Here is a 6,000-nt window from a genome sequence, read left to right on the forward strand (position 1 = left end):
GTTCAGAATAGACAACAAACACATGACTGAACCCTATAGAATCAGGCGTTAATGAACTCGGAATACAGAAGTGACAAATTAAGTTGATTTTATTCGACAAATTACAAATCACAGTTTTCACTGATTTAATGCTTCAAATAAAAGTTTTGACTGCTAATCGCGCTTGTTCAAAAGTTGTAAATTATCACAAACTCATTTAAAAAGTTCAGATCTCAAGCTTGATAGGTTAGAATAAACCCTGAGCAATTTCAAGTTTGTTCTTAAACAACCAATAAACAAGAATTAAATATAGGATTTACCTTGAAAATAAAAGAATACATAATAAAAATATTTCTGAACAAAGTTTTAAAAAGAGTATAATTTATAGCTAGTTCATTCAGCATTTTTTATAAACATAAACTTTATTTTATTTCTGACAAAAAAAAATTACGAAAATATTGACATTTTCAGACACTTACTTTTTAACTTGTATCTCTTGAACCCGGATTGTATTTCTATAGATGTTAATAATCACATGATATATATTAGAGCCCACAGGAATTGAGTCTTTGCCATAAACTCTGATTTTCGAATCCCTGTATCTAATTGCAACTCAATCTCTGAGACCTTAGATATTTCAAACTATTAATTTTGTTCGATTAAATATCAAAGATTTACACAATCAGGTTGCAAGGATATAGAGATTACAAAATCTAAGTTTGTGGTAAAGACTCAATTCCTTTGTACTATGAATCCTGCTTTAACCCCTATTGTACCTTTTGTTGATTTTAGTGAGAAACAAAAATACAATTACATGCTTTATTTGTTAAACAAACCTTGCACTAGAGATGTCGAAGGTTTTTTCTTCAAAAGGATCGAGCATTCGTTACACGCAAAAATGCTGCTTTAGTGATTTTAAATTTAACCAGATGAGGCCTTAAGTCAGACCGCGTCAACTACTGCTACTGTAGTTGGTGTACCGGGCGAGACTGTAAAGGTCGGTTCAGCTCAAATCAAATGTACCTGAATTGAGTGTGGTTACGTAATTATCCAAAAGAAATTCATAACTTTATAGAAATCTTGGTAAATGAACCTTATCTTAAAACAGATTGCAATGTTTGGTTTGCAATTTTTTGGCCCCTTCCGACCATACCAGGGGTTTTTTGGACCTTGCTCCCTTTACTGGCCTAAAATTTTGCTTTAAACTAATAGAAAACTAACCTTAATAAAATCTAGAAAATTCTGTTTTAAAATATTTGGTATTTTTCATACAAATAAAATGCATACTCTGCAACCCCCAGCTCTAGCTCTAACCTAAAGAATTACCAACAAAATACAGACTGGAGCCTTTAAATGTCACAATCTAAATGTCAATTTTTGTAAACTTGTTCATTGAAATGTAGCGAAATAAAAAAATTAAAATTAGACACCAAGTATTGTGAAAAGGTACAAATAACATACTATGTAGGCGTTGTGTGACAATTAAAGTTAAAAATTTAAGTTTAAATTAGTCATTCTCGTCACACTAAAGAAAATAAAAGATTACTATCTTACATTTTTTTTTAATAAAAACTCCTTTTATTAAAGAGCTGACGAGGTGTAAAACTCTATCCTTTCTACCGAACCCTGGTAGGAATAAGTATGTAGTTATCGATGCACAAGCTATCAAACTCTATCCTCTCAACCGAACCCTGGTAGGTCTAAGTATGTAGTTATCGACACACAAAGCTACCAAACTCTATCCTTTCTACCGAACCCTGGTAGGTCTAAGTATGTAGTTATCGATACACAAGCCTCTATCCTCTCTACCGAACCCTGGTAGGTCTAAGTATGTAGTTATCGACACACAAAGCTATCAAACTCTATCCTTTCTACTGAACCCTGGTAGGTCTAAGTATGTAGTTATCGACACACAAGTTATCACACTCTATCATATCTATCGAACCCTGGTAGGTCTAAGTATGTAGTTATCGATACACAAATCTACAAACACTATCATCTCTACCGAACCCTGGTAGGTCTTAGTATGTAGTTATCGACACACAAGTTATCAAACTCTATCCTCTCTACCGAACCCTGGTAGGAATAAGTATGTAGTTATCAACACACAAAGCTACCAAACACTATCATCTCTACCGAACCCTGGTAGGTCTAAGTATGTAGTTATCGACACACAAGCTATCAAACACTATCCCCTCTACCGAAAACTTTTTGTAGGAATAAGTTAGTAATTATCCACACACAAAGCTATCAATCTCTAGTCTCTCTACCGAACATTGGTAGCTCTACATATATAATTACACTAGCCTCTATACCGAACAATGGTATATATTTATCGACATACAAAGCTATCAAACACTATCCCCTCTACCGAAAACTTATATTAGGAATAAGTTTGTAATTTTCCACACACAAGGCTATTAATCTCTAGCCTCTCTCTACCGAACAATGGTAGGTCTAAGTATGTAGTTATCGACATACAAAGCTATCAAACACTTTCCCCTCTATCAAACACTGGTAGGTATAAGTGTGTAACTACTAACTACAAGGCTATCAATCTCTAGACTCTCTAGTCTCTACCGAACAATGGTATGTACTTATCGACACGCAAAGCTACCAAACACTATCCCCTCTACCGAGCAATGGTAATTCAAACCGTTCGTAAACAGAGTCAATATTTAACTGATTTTATTTAAGTATAAGGTACAGATAACAATAAAACAGACCGATAATACGGTCAGGTGATTCTAACGAAATCTATATACAGGCATGTTCAGGTTTCACAGGTAAGGGGGTGATTACTTTATTTATTACATAGGTAAACAAATAAATTGTCTTTACCATGACAGATTTTTATTAATTGCAGTTTTGAAAAACTAGTGTTTTATATAAAAAATAAGTGGTGCATTGGTGCATTGGATATTGGTGCATGCAGTGTACAACTTCTCAAAAAGCTACTGTTTTACCCCTTATATATAAAAAAACATATATAAAATTTTTAGAAAGTCATCAAATAAATTATGCTTAACTTTTTCAAAATCTCATATTTAAAATTGAAAGATAAGGATATTTTCAAATTTTAATATTAAATGTGTCAAACAGTTTAAAATACACAAACCTGTTTAAAACCCTGATCTATCAGTCAGACACTTAAAATGAAGTAGTGTAATAAAACATTTTTCAAACTTTTGAACAAAATTATGTCACTATTGAATCCCTGATATTTGCACTGCAACCCTAATCCTCTAGGGGTGCAATGCAATCTAATCTGCAAATTTTGCAAAGAAGATGCGGATTTTCAACTCCGAAAACATTGTGCAAAAAGAGAAAAGTTTTTTTTTCTTTTAAATATTTTTACATTTGAAATCCGCTTAATTAACCATGGCCGTGTCTTCTAAATTGTTTACCATGAATTATTTGGCTATGAAAGAATTTTTTGAATTCCCTGTTTTGTCCGATATTTAAAGCTCAGTATTGGAAAACATAAAATAATAAAATTAAACATTTCTCGAGTCTGGCATAAAACAGATAATCAGTTAGACAATTAACTTCATCACGCAATTATATTTTCTGCAAATATAAAATTTAGATTAAGAATCTTTAATTACATGGAAGAATTATTAGGATTTCAGGGCGCTTCCATTTTAATTGTGAACATTTTCTCTTTTTCTGTTTTTTTTTCTCTTTTGTAAAACAAAAACAAAACAAAAAGTTTTCGGATTTTCTAAAAAAAATAATAGTGGTTTTTAAAAATTTACTAGAAATCAAACTTTTTAAAATTTTGATCACCCATAACCCTCCCCTGGGTCGTGTGAGGTCCTACACAAATTTTGGGCCCGATCGATTCAGCCGTTTTGCCGTTTTTTTGGATACTAACAAACAAACACCCAAGCAAAGTATAAGTAGAGATTCTGATTTATTGTTAAATAATCTTACCATTTTATGGATTTGCTGATATGAAAAGCAGTTTCACAATGAGCTTAAAGGGAATGTAAAGGAAAAATGAAAGGGGGTATAGGCTGAAATCACTTGAGCTCTTGATCGCGACCCATGAAAGTTATATCTTATGATCCTGCCTCGAGAAATTGACATACAACTGTGTCAAACTTTTACAATTTTGTAAAGAAATTTTCAATTTTAATTTTTAATAATATAATTGATAATATTATTTATAAGTCCGTATTACGTCACAAAAACTCCCATCATTCTGAGGATGGAAACGTCATAATAAGTAAATTTTGTGATAAGTTTGAAGTTTGAAAACATACTGATACATGCTAGAAAACATACTGATACATGCTAGAAAACATACTGATACATGCTAGAAAACATAATGCTAGAAAACATACTTATACATGCTAGAAAACATACTTATACATGCTAGAAAACATACTGATACATGCTAGAAAACATACTGATACATGCTAGAAAACATACTGATACATGCTAGAAAACATATTGATACATGCTAGAAAACATACTTATACATGCTAGAAAACATACTTATACATGCTAGAAAACATACTTATACATGCTAGAAAACATACCTATACATGCTAGAAAAATTGGCTCCAGTTCATTGACTTCTTTTAAGTGCCCTGTCACATGAAACTTTGTAATTCAAAGTTGTTTTATCAAAATGAAAGTTGTTTTATTATATTAATTAAATAAAATTTCAAATATAAATTTAACCTTTCTGTTTTCTGTCCTTGAACCAATTTTAATGAAGAACACGAATTAGTGGTTTAACTTACTCTTAGTAGTTTAACTGCAGCGTTATCTAAAAAGGATGAGACTTCAAAGACCACTGAACGGACTAAATAAATTTTAAGCTTTTTTCTTACAGTCATAGTGTCCTGTTTCTTTCTTGATCTAGAAGAAATGGAGAAATTATCAGGATTAAACATTTTTAACGCCAGGAAAACGACGCCATTTTTCACATTCAGATTAAGGTTTCAGATTTTTCGTCATAAATTGCTAATCCCCTTTTTGCATGGAGGGTCACTTGAAACTACGCTTAAAGCTTCTTTAAATATAGTCCTTCAATCATAAATTTCCAAACTAAAATAATAAATGAAACTTTTCATCTTCGAAACCGATCCTTTTTTCACATTTTACAAGAACTATTTTTAAGCTAAAGAGGAGATTTCCTGAAAGTCAATATTTATTTAATCCTGAGGAACAAAGAAGTTTAAAATTCTGAAGAATTAATCATTAAAGAGTTTTTCCAAAATTTTGCAAAAAAAAAACTTTTGAAATAATTCCAATTACAAATATTCTTTAAATACAATTAAATAGGCTGAAATTAATTCAGTTGATGAAATTCTTTCTTTAATTTGGGAAAAACTTCAAGTCTTCTTTTTATGATAATGTTAGCAAAGTTTCAATCGGAGTTTTTTTTTGAGGGGCAAACTCAAGGGAGAAGGTTAAATTTACTCGACTCGACTGGCATGACTTTGTGACCTCGTAGTTCATTTAGTTTTAATTTTAAGCTACGTATTGCACAGATATGAGAAACCCAATGTTATTCGATTACATATCAAACATCCAAAACATCTTTATCTGGACTTAAGTGGATGGAATCAAGGCCGTTACAGAGGGGGGGGGAGGGGAATTGGACATGGCCCCACCCCCTTTCAGATCAAAATTTCCAATGGATGGAATGAATAGAGTCAAGAATTAACAAGCTAATCCCTTCCTTTAATGAAGTGTATCAATTCTAGAAAACACTGCAACCTCTCTTCCCTGGTGCAGTTCACCTTCAGTACGCCACCATGTTAATCATGTCAGATTGGAACAAATTATAAAAAACACTGAAACCTCTCTTCCCTGGTGCAGTTCACCTACAGTACGCCACCATGTCAATCATGTCAGATTGGAACAAATTATAAAAAACCTATTATTTCTTATATTCAGAAAATGTTGAACCAATAATATATCTTGTGAATAATAATTAATATTTGATTTAATCTCAACAAATCATTATTTATTACTCTACTTAATGAAAAAAGTAGAGAATAT

Source organism: Eurytemora carolleeae, unplaced genomic scaffold (genome assembly GCF_000591075.1).
Source record: "Eurytemora carolleeae unplaced genomic scaffold, Eaff_2.0 scaffold306, whole genome shotgun sequence".
NCBI lineage: Eukaryota > Metazoa > Arthropoda > Copepoda > Calanoida > Temoridae > Eurytemora > Eurytemora carolleeae.